General features: G+C 40.5%; 1 protein-coding gene across 1 annotated transcript in view; it reads right to left on the reverse strand.

The window, feature by feature from the left end:
- The window catches only part of CRYBG3 (crystallin beta-gamma domain containing 3), a 101,747-nt gene that overhangs the window by 87,520 nt on the left and 2,028 nt on the right, over positions 1 to 12,199 (reverse strand). The gene's annotated exons all lie outside the window — the stretch shown is intronic.

The raw sequence follows: 12,199 nt of genomic DNA on the forward strand, positions 1-12,199 counted from the left end.
CTTAACCAGGGGACAAGCATAAAGCAGGCCGATGACTCTGAGGGTGGGGAAAAACACAGGGAATCATGGTGACTGGCGGTAGAGGGGGTGAAAAAGAGGTGGTCTCAAGAGCTCAGATTAGACAGGACAGGAAGAGAAGACACAATTTGGGCTATTCAGGTCTTCATCCCACAAAGCCCAGTGCAATTATGTAGACTATCCGTGGAACACATGGTAATGACAAAAAGAAAGATCATGAACACGTGGAAAACATAATGGATTAAAATTTCATTAAGTCTCAACTCTGTACAGAAATACACAGAACAAGACACAGTCATACTCCCAAGCCTTTAAATGTCAACAGGAAAGGAACCCAGTAAAGAAGATGAATATGTGAGCTGTGTGCTTCACACATGAAAATTCCATGCTAAAACCAGGGACAGAAATGGAAAATAATATTGTACAATTCAGAACCATAACTAAATACATCTATCTTTCTATAAAATAAGAATGTCTCTAACACTGCTACTTTAAATGTGAGTGGGTTCTCGTCTCCATTTTCTTCCATTTTGGCTTTATTTTTTGTCACAGGTTTGTTTACAATTCTTTTAAATTAAATGTCTAGACTGGTCTATTTAAGCACAATTTTAAAAAGAGACTGGCAAAATATATGTAAAAAGGGCATATTATAAGGATTTGGAGTATAATCAAGGGTAATACTGAGCTTAATGATTTTATAAGTATATTCTTTAACTACAACCAATTTTAAATGACCTACCTAAAAACTAAGCATTCAAGTATTTCTTTCAGTCTACTAATTCTTGTTCAAGATTCTGAACAAGAATCTTGTTCTGAAACTGAAATTCTGCATAAGAGTGTTAACAGCGCATTCTGTAAACTTACTGCCTTAGTGAAATTGGAAATGAAAATGGTAAAAGTTTCCTTTCCAATACAAAATCTGTGTAAATAATGTAGGTTCAGGTTCATGGGATTAACACAGACATTCATAATTTCAAGTAGCTATAATTATATTCACTTTACAAACACAAAATGCCAGAAAAATATAGCTGTACGTCAGCATGAAAGTATTCTGTATTGAGCAAACAACTGAAGAATTTAAAGCTGAAAACAAAATACTTGACACTTCATATAAAACTCTCTAAAACTTAAAACTATGTGTAAGTCTCATGAATCTTACAGCTAAACCAAAATTTCAAAATCTCTTGAGGTCTAAAGTAAACAACACATTTTAAAATCCTGGGTTAGCTATAAAAATTGTTGTTTCAAAAAGCCTTCCCCACCTTTTTTCTAGTTTACTAAGGAAGAGTCCTTAACTGATCTCGGGCACCTCTGATATTGCTCTATTTCAGCTCTTCCTTCCTGTCAAAATGATTGTTAATCTGATCATCACATCTTCCAGTTTAAAAATCCCTTTAGGAAATCTCTATCAGCTGATAAATAAAATGAAGAGTCCTTAGGATGCAGTTATTCATGTGGCCCCAGATACACATGTCACATAGAACCAGTTCACATTTTCAGAATATGCCAGTAAATTACTTTCTTCTCCTGTCTGCAACAACCTTTGACACCTTGTCCAACTCTCAATCCTTTACAACTTAGTTCTAGCGTCATCTTTATTTTTGGAGGTTCTTATTGAACCCAGTGACCCCACTCACACGTTTCCGCTTTTCACCATGACGCCAAGCTATCTAACTAGAATTTGAACTCATTAAATTCAGAAATTGATTCATACAGAGCCTAACACTGTTCCTTATGCTCAAGTATTTAATTTAAAAAATGCTATCGATCAGGTTCTCCCATTTGTGATTGCTTACTCAAAAAAGTGTTCCATTGGGAACGATATAATAATACATGCTTTTTTAAAAAAAAAATAAGTAGTATGCAAGTCTCTTGAAAGAACATAAAGGTATAAAGAGAAGAGTAGGGCTGGGAGCAGAAAAATCACTCAACAGAACCAAAATTATTCTGAGATCATTTAAAAGCAAAACACACACACACACACACACACACAAATATTGAATACACTGGACTTAGATGTCTGCTTACTTAAATAAAATTAACACAAAGGACTCAAAAGGCTTGGAATAGTATTCTTAGACTCTTAAATATATGAGGGAAAGAGAAACATGTTCAAATTCAGATGATTCCAAACCTTATGAAAGTTGACAATCCGTTCTTACTGTTTTTTCACAGCTTAACCCCCCTCCCCTCTTGGACCTGGGAATAGTTCAATAGCAGTATTTTTAGAAAGCACACATCTTGCTCATGGTAAGGGGTGAGGGGCAGGAATCATAACCACACATAGGCTCAAATAAGATTATCTTGCATTTCCAAACAGCCTCATCTTACTTAGCTAACAGAACTCTGGAAATTAATCCTTCAAAACAGCCCACAGAAATTATCAAGGTCAAAGTAACACAGAAATTGCTCATTTTTGAAGCAACTTCTTTAGACCATACCTAAAAACCAGTAATCCAACGTGCAGCCATTAACCATTTACTTTCCAGACAAATGAATACAAACCTCTGGGCCAAGAAAAAAAATGGAGCACATCAACATTCTAGAGTTCAAATAATTTATGTGGAGGAAAACCCCTATCCTGTTAATGTGTCTTATTCTCTAGTTTTTTAAACTAAATTTTAACAAGCTTCCCTAACCCATAGCAAATAAGAAGCAAAAATGGGGCACAAGAACTCACTCAGTCACTCACTCACCAGATAAGTATTGTCCCCTCTGTTTTTAAGATCCTTTTAAGTACCAGGCTCTGTTCCTGGTGCTAGGGGTTGAGCAGTCAACACACCACACAGAATCCTTCCCCTCACTCTTTCAGAATCCCTACCTGGATGCACCACAATCATGGACAATCATATTTATAAAGCAAATTCATGTGCCCAATTGTCAAGGACTCCAGTTAGAGGGGCCCAGGAATGCGCATATTCAATAACTGACTCCCCCTTCCCAGGGCAGTCCTGAAGCAGATGGCTCTCTGACCACATTACTGAGAAACAATGGTCGGGGAGCCTTTCTACGTTCAGCAGAAGCCAACAACTGAAAGTTGTATAGGGAAGAGAATGATCTAGTCCAAGACATCTCCACTTAATATTATTTAAATGTGTTAAGTGTTAATAAAGGATAGGTAGACAATTACGGAGAGAACTCAGTCACGTAGGACATAACCCATTTTCTGACGCCCATGCCCTGCAGAGCTCCTGGCCCCAGCAAAGAGCTATGGCCCTAACGAGCACACTGAATATCGCGTGTACAGAGTGAGACCAACAAGAGAGTATCCCCTTTCAGCATACAGCACAGCCTGAAGCAACAGGGATGCTGCTGGGCCTCTCCCAGACTCAGTTCCTCCAGAGGCAGGAAGGCAACTTCCTAGTCAACACACACACACACACACACACACACGGAAGCATGCAGACTTGGAGGAGGACAGGGTGGAGACACAGTGAGGGAGGAAGGCTCTCCACTCCTCGCTGCTCCTGGAGCACAGTCTGGGCATTGCCTCCTACTCCGCCTTTTCTCTCACACATCATTCCTGTGGTTGTACCAGAAAAATCTAGAGGTGTTAAAGAACTGAATACAGCTTTCATAACTGTCTTCTGGAGGCTTGCCCACTTCTCTACGGAAGCAGAAGTCTATTACTTCTTGCCATTTTTAGAAAGGAGGCAATGTTTGGTGAATACATCACTGGCAGTAATTCTGAGCATCTCTAAACACAAAGCCACTTGATAAAACGCAGTCCCCAATTTGGGAACGCCCTATACATGTACACAGTCCCCCGATTCACCGTCCACAGGGACTTTCCATAGGGAAATGAGGATTTCCCTACTCTCCTTCCTCTCTATCCCACTCAGCCTGATGGGGCCTGAAATGATCTTCCCACTCCGATTTTCACTTCCATTGTATGAGGTCGGGTGTGCAATAGAGGAACCCACGGGGCTGAGGACAAAGAAAGAGAGTCAAGGCAAATCTCTTGTTTTCTCCCTGCACCCCCCCCCCCTCCGCGAACATAAAGCTCTCTGGTCCCCTAGTCCCCTACACAGTGGCACCCTCTCCACCACAACTCCATCGGCCTCCTGCCTGGCATGTTGTTCCTTACCTTAGGGCCCACTTGACACCATTCCTCAGGTGAAACTCTAGAAGCAGCCAGAATCGGGCCTTCCTTTGAAATGTGATCAACTCATAGTCCTCCAGGTGTGACTTTACCTATAAGAACTAAATGAACAAATAATGTGGAACAAGAAGGGGTCTTTTACCTATCTACACCCTTTCCTCTTGTCATTAGTAAGCAAAATGCTTTGCAAAACGGACTTAGATGTCTGTCTCAGGGATAGACCTTAAGGACAAAAGTCACTTCAGTCAAAATGCACCTTTCCAGATCTGATTTTTGAAATAGAAATGAAATGCATGTCAGACCAGCTCTTTGCCAGATCTAAAATCCCATATGATCCCCCGGTGGTAGGGAGGATGGAAAAAGAAACAGGTGGACTAACCTTGAAGTTTTCGAAGGAATAGAGAGACCAACGAAGAACCAAACTCAGTATCAAAATTAATAGCAGGACATTCTGAGAAAGAGGCAGAAACATGTATAGTCCTTGTTTCCAACCTCCTGAGACCACCTCAAGGCCTGTTCTGTACTCCCTTAGGCTCCACCTTCTTAGCCCTCCCTGGGGTCTTTAAAACACAGTACGGCCTTTTGTCCCCACAGACTCTAGAAGGGTCTGCTGCTGCCTTGGGGGCATCTACACCACCTTGGAAGTTTTTCCTTACAAACGCAGCTTCACACAGCAAGCCTAGAGGTTCTCTTTGTTCAATATAATGCTGCAGGCATATTATGGATTAAAGTGACTTTAGTGCACTGGCCTGGAGCCACCATCAGCATTTCCAAACCTGCTTCTGTGGGGACAAAGAGTTCCACACTGACAATTTACAGTCATCTGGAAAACTGTCCATTCATAAACACTGACTGCCAGCAGTTGAATAGTACTTGTATTTTTTAAATGACCATTAACAGAATATAAAACGGGTGGTTATGGCACTATTTCTAGGCTTCAAATTAAAAGGTAACTAAAAGCTGCAATTTTAAGGCAGTCGAATAGCTTGTATTTTAGCTCAAACATCTGGCATTTGCATTTCATAACTCTTTGGAGAAAAACTGGGAGAAAAGAGGGAGGGTAATAGACACGACGATGAAGCTCCGCTGCTTTGCAATCTTAGGCTCTTCTGACAGTCCTTCGCTTGTTATGTCAGCCTTCTCCTGTAATTTACATATCCACATGGAAGCTGGTTTACTTCCTGTCCCATGTCGTGCCCCCAAAATCAGACCCATAATTGCAGTTCAATCACAGGCTAGAGAGAACGTTGGTATGTCTGATGTGTACCTGAGCTGTCATTATGCGACACCAGTAACCGCTCCCCTCGCCCAAAGTCCCCTCTCTCATACCCTTCAGATTCTGAACAGTTAGGACCTACCTCACATGAATCAACACCCTCAATCTTTTTTTTGTGACATGAACTCAATACTCAAAAAACGGGCACTCATTCATATAGTAGTAGTCATGCAATTGTCCTAAGGAAGGGCTGCTGGAGATCCAAGGACAGGTGAGACTGTGCCTTCCCAGAGCCTGACCAAGGCTGGCTTCACCTCCAGCCTCCAACCCAAATTCTTTCTCAAGGCAAATTCTCCTAGCATCAATATATAAACATACACACACATGCCCAAATGACACTTTCAAAAAGTAAACATCTCAACTCCCTACCGCGGCCTACCTCCTCTGGCCCTGACTCCCTCCCCCACATCATTGACAGTCACTGTCCCTTCCATTCTGTTGTCTCTGCTCACTGTGGCTTCTGTGCCAACACGATCCTGCCCCAGGGCCCTGGAGCTGCCTGTCCTCTCCGCCTGGAAAGTTCTTTCCTCATATTTCTGTCTCACTGCCAAGTATCATCCAGGTCTTTGCTCACATGTTACCCAAGAGGGCGGCCTTCCATGACCATCCCATCTACATCTTACTCTGGAGTCACTGCCTTCATCATGTCCCATCCCCTCATCCTGCTTTACCGTACTTCAGAGTACATATTCTAGAATTTGTTAATTTTGTACCCTCTCACAATCGAATGCAAACCCTATACAAGCAGAGCACATTTAGATATTCAAACTGCATTTGTTTGCTTTTTTAAATCGACCACAATACTTTGCATTTTTTTGTCCTTTTAATAAGGAACAGATGATTTGTAAAACAGATATGAAATAATCAGAAAAAAGTACAACTCGTATCCCTACCCAAATACTATTCTTTCAGATTATTTCCTATGTGCATTTCCTCATATATACATATTTTTATGAAAAAGTAGTTCTCTTCAGGATTTTGAACTTTTTTTCACTCAACAGTGATGCTTTATGGTCTTCTATAATGGTATATAGGTTTATACAAATTATAAAAATAATTTTAAAATTAGTCCTTTAAAAAAAAATCTTAATTTTGTCATCACCTTTCAGAATTCAAACTGTCAATTAAGTGACAGTCAAAATAATCAAATTTCTCTGCATTATAAATATTACTTCTATTTATTTATAGCTTTAATTGCAACTCTTCTCATTCAAACAAGTTAATACAGTTCATTCATCCTTTGGAAGATCTCTGCCAAGTCAGGATCAATACAAATTCTCTTGATTTTCACTCTTTATGCACAGATATTCACCAGGTCTTAGTCTCTCTTCCCCTGAAATAGGTAATTCATTTTAATATATAAAAAGATATAAAATGAAGTCTCTCTCGCTTGTTCCTTTCTTGAGCCAGTCTCCTATCCCCTCTGCCGCCCCGTTAACACAGCACAGAAACAGACTTATTTCACACTTCCCCATTTATATGGGAAAGGGAGCATACTACACTTAATGATTTCCAGCTTGCTATCATTCTTAAAGAAACTTGGAGATATTTCCTTAATGGCACATAAGAAGTTTTGTCATTCTGGCAGCTGTGTGATATTCTATTATATGACTGGACCATGATTTATCACTTAGTCCACTTGATAGGATACAACTATTTCTTTTGCTATTAAAGCAACATGCCACAGCTAGCCTTGCATAGGCAATGTTGGGCCTGTCAGCAAACTGTTTACACCTGTGCCAAATCAGAATATGTGAATCCGTGCTACTGAGAGAACCTAAGGCTGTGTACCAGTTTATTCTCCCACCAGTCACTACTTGAGTTAGATATGGGTAAACTACAATTTTTGCTTATCAATTAGGTGGAATACGGCATCTTGCTGTACTTTCCATCTGCACGTCTTTTGAAAGAGGTTGACCGTTCTCATGGGATTAAATACAAATTTATAATTTGATATATACATTTGTTTTCCTTTTCCCAGTTGTCAGGACCACAAACTCTTTATCGTACAGAGTGCTGACCCAAGCCATCTGGGCAGACATCCAGCTGCATGCCATTGTCTTTTATTTCCACTCCAAACCATTTTCTAGAGCCAGCTTTCTTTTATGGGTCCTCCTAAGTCAAGCAGAGGAAGCAATCACATAAACGCTGTGGCAGACTCTGAATTCAGGAAGGAGAATTTCACTCTGACTCTACCACAGAAGCTGTGAGACTTCTGATTAATTATCGGAACTCTCCAAGCCTTAAATTATAGTTCTGTAAGACAGTATAAACATACCTCTCACAAAGTCTGTTAAGGATTAAGTGAATGTATATTTTCAAAGTCCCAAGCACAGGGCTTGGGTCTGATTAGGGCCTTAATAAACGACAATTTAGTTTTGTTGTCACTAATCTGTTAGGCAAAACACACACACACACACACACAAACACAATAACAGCACAAACAAAAAACCCCAAAACACTGGACTAAGAAAATAGTTATTTTACTGCTTTGGGGTATTTACTGCAATTGAAATTAATTTACTGCAATTAAATACCCCCAGGGATTATACATGGAGGGACAGTCCTGCTGGATGGAGTTCTACCATCGGCCATCACAACTGCCGACCAAACATTAAGAATGAGTTCTTTCTGGTTACAAAGCTTCAATTTCTTTCTCTGTCAGCACCAAGCTATTTTGTGTAAGGATCTCCACTCATATGAAATGTTAATTCCCAAGAGGATGTGCTTCTCTGCCTCCATCTAGAACTTGCCACACCTGTAGAGCCTAAGAAGAGCAAGAACAGAAGAAAAGCACTTTCTATTCACATCTCCCTAATATTCTGGTTGGCAAAGGATGTTAATCAAACCATGCTCACAGAAAAGCTAATAATGTGGGAAGATATGTTGAAAGCCCCAATAAAGCTCTCATACGATAGCTGACAGCCATGAAGCAAGCAGTAAGCATGTTCTGAACCAAACAAGTCACATATGCCAAACACATTTTTGGCTTATAATGAGCTCATCTTGAGAGCAGAGATGTACATGTGTATCTCCTCTGTTAATTTATGACCTCTTTGAGGGCACTTTTAGTCATTCACTCATCTCTATCCCCACTGCTTCGTACCATATTTGACACACAGCAGCCATTCAAATTTAGGGAATGAACAGACTTCAAACAAATGACATTGTAAACTTTTATTTCATGCTGAACTTCACAGAAGATATCCCAGATTATTTTCCTCAGCTTAAATTTACACCAGCCTATGTTTTCTTACAACTGCCATTGTATTAGCATTTCTGGCAATACCTAGGCTGCTGTGTGTTTCACCAGAGCTCTGGTTAAAAAATGAAATATCTTATCTTGAAGAGAACATTATTTTCCTCTTTACAAAATTTGCTAATATCCCCTTACATATTTTCCTCTAAGAAAAAAAAAGGCTATCATTGTTTTAATACAGTTAGAAATTCTGAGGACATAAATTTATTGTAGGACGATGTGTGGTACTTGCGACTTTAACACTTGGAGTGTACAACTGAGCTTCAACCAAGAAAGAGTCCCTAAATTAGGCATCTGGCAGACACCCTGTTAAACCCCAAAGATAGATATCTCACTTGAAAGATGATATATGGTTTCAACACCCTAAAAGAGTCTCTATTTCTACTCTACTGCCAAAAGTAGCTTCTGAGCGTTCGGTCAACCTGGGAGTTCAAGATTCTCAGAAAATACACACTGCTGAGGACTTCTGGACGTTCCCAGTCATCTTTATTACGAATGGCATGAACTGATGTGGTCCTTCAAGACCACACAGGTATCTCCTATTCAACTAAACTAATTACCAATTATTTTCCATAGTGCTTTCAAATCAATGAAAACACAATCACCATAGAAATTCAGAGAACAAAGCTCCCTTTCCTCACATACCTGATGCTGTGGTCAACACTCGTTCTTTAACTTGAAGGCCAGTAGCTCTCATGCATCAGAGGCGCTACTGCCATTTTTCTGAGAATATCGCCTGCACAGCGAACCATTAGCATGCTGGCTTGACTCATTCAACATCAGGTGTCAGGCAAAAATTCTCTGAACTTTAAAGAGAAAGCCAAACACTGTGTTGAGATCCCCCATGTCTCTAAATGCCTAATGTGGGGGGTACTACCTCTGGTTGAAAACCACTAATAAGTGCCTTCATGCTCTATCAACAGTGATACACTTCTCACCTGAGCTAGGTAAAGGGGACACCAAGATGATTAAGACAGCCCCTGTCCTTGGCTAGAGAGTGTCTTACCTTCTTTCTCTCAATAACAATATACTATAACACTGAAAAAAAAAACAGCCAAGAAGAGTCAATCTGAAATGGGCCACATTTCTGCCACCCATTCTGGAATAAAGTATGAACAATTCCAATTGACTTATATATTCAACTGTGTTCTGAATGAGCAAAGTTCTGAAAGGTGGTGAGCAAGATGGTGTGGAAAAAAGAACCATAGCTTTAGAGTCAGAGAAACCTAGGTTAAATCTCACCCCTGAAACTTACTACTCTCATGATTTGGGGTAAATCATTCTCCATGGGAGTCGTATCCTACCTCCCATCCACCTGGGTGGAGGTGTTTGAATTATCCCAATTACTGGAGGATGCTATTGGCAATTATGGGCGGGGTCATGGATGCCAAATGTCCCGCAAAGGACAGCAGAGTCCAGTTCCACAAAGCATTGTTCCATCCAAGATGCCAACAGTGTTCACCATTAAGAACTCTCCACCCTCAGTTTCCTCAATTGTCAGAACAGTGATAAGCATACCAACCTTCAAGGCTGAGGTTTAAATGAGAAGCTGCTAGTAAAAGTACCTCCTAGCCCAGGGATCCCTGGGTGGCGCAGCAGTTTGGCGCCTGCCTTTGGCCCAGGGCGCGATCCTGGAGACCACATCGGGCTCCCGGTACATGGAGCCTGCTCCTCTCTCCGCCTATGTCTCTGCCTCTCTCTCTCTCTCTCTCTCTCTGTGACTATCATATAAAAAAAAAAAAAAAAGTACCTAGCCCAGTAATGTATACAGTTAGTCCGTCATAAATTTTAACTATGAGTTAAAATATCACACAGAGTTCCTTTTAAACAGGCCCATCATGTGTGATGCAAAGAAACAAAAATAAGCAATCATTTTCTCAAAGTGGAGAACGTTAATAGGCAGGTATCTTCCAAATTTCATATTCTAGCAAGTGTCTAACAGGCTCCCACAAAAGTAGTCTGAACTTTAAGAGCCAAATACTGTTTAGAGACCTCTGTGACCTAGATCCAACCTTTCTTTCTCTCTGTCCCACTGATGTATATAGTTTCCAACAGATCATAACCTCCTACAGGCCTCTGCTCAACGTAGAACACCTGTTCCCTAATTCGGTCTTCCTAGCTAAGTTCTCTAATACAACACTACCAATGCCCTGAAGAACCAGGTAAAACTCCCTCGACCACGAAGCCTGCTCCCTGCTCTCCCCTACAACTTCTAATGAGTCCTTTACTTGTGTGCTTATAAATTGGGTTAAACATCATAGCAGGGACGCCTGGGTGGCTCAGTGGTTGAGCATCTGCCTTTGGCCCAGGGTGTGATCCTGGAGTCCTGGGATCGAGTCCCACATTGGGTTCCCTACGTGGACCCTTCTCCCTCTGCTTGTGTCTCTCATGAATAAATAAATGAAATCTTAAAAAAAATATATAGCAGTTATTCTCAAATTGGGATCCACAGAACTCGGAGTTCTCAAGTTTCCTATGAAAACTTCAGGGTTTTTTTATTTTCTACATAGTCTAAAATAAATATAAGCACCTCCTAGACCTGGTCAGTCACCCAAGAAGAATACTAACGAGCAATTCAAGTGTCCATACCTGAATCTGCATATATAACAGTGTTGATGTTAACAGACCTTTTTTAGTTGCCAAAGGTTAATGAGAATAGGATAGCAGCAAACTCAATACGTAAATGAGGTGTTCACACCAGATGAAGCCCAAATAACTTAGAGCACTCCATAGAAGCAAAGGCTTTCCTATGGCTCAAATAAGGGAATACTGGAAAACCTGAGTCATGGCAGAGCATAGTTGTCCAGTCACGGCAACCACCAAAGACCCTGTGCTTGTCCCAGCTGGTATTATATGCGTTTTGTGAAGAGCCAAAAAAGTTTTTAAGATAATGCGTAAAAACTGACTTTTAGGGGATCCATGGGTGGCTCAGTGGTTTAGCGCCTGCCTTTGGCCCAGGGCGTGACCCTGGAGTCCCGGGATCAAGCCCCACATCAGGCTCCCTGCATGGAGCCTGCTTCTCCCTCCGCCTGTGTCTCTGCTTCTCTCTCTCTCTCTGGGTCTCTCATGAATAAATAAAAATCTAAAAAACCAAAAACAAAAAAAAGCACTTACTTTTACTGGTCATATGGTTATGCTTAATTTTTCATTCTGTTCTTAAGGAATTCTGTTAAGTTCCGTTTTGTATTTGTACATGCGTAAGTTTTATAGTAAAATTCACATAAGCAACACTGGGAGTGCAAATAAGGAGACTGTACAACACAAGCTTAAGGTCTGAGAGAATTCATTTCAAGTACACTGAAAAATCAGAAAGCAGATATTAACCCTTAATGTTTTTTACAGGGTCTTAGAGTTGCAGGTATAGCATTGGACTTAAATACTTGTTCATTAACTGAAAAGTAACTTTGGGCAAATTTCTTTAATTTTTTACAGTAAAATGGGGACACTGATCACAAAGATTCGTCCAACCTCAACTGTAATATTGTTAAAACTATTTTGATAAATTCAGTGCTAGATACATGAAATGTACTAATACTACTATTTT

Source organism: Canis aureus, chromosome 35, assembly GCF_053574225.1.
Source record: "Canis aureus isolate CA01 chromosome 35, VMU_Caureus_v.1.0, whole genome shotgun sequence".
In the NCBI taxonomy this organism is placed as follows: domain Eukaryota; kingdom Metazoa; phylum Chordata; class Mammalia; order Carnivora; family Canidae; genus Canis; species Canis aureus.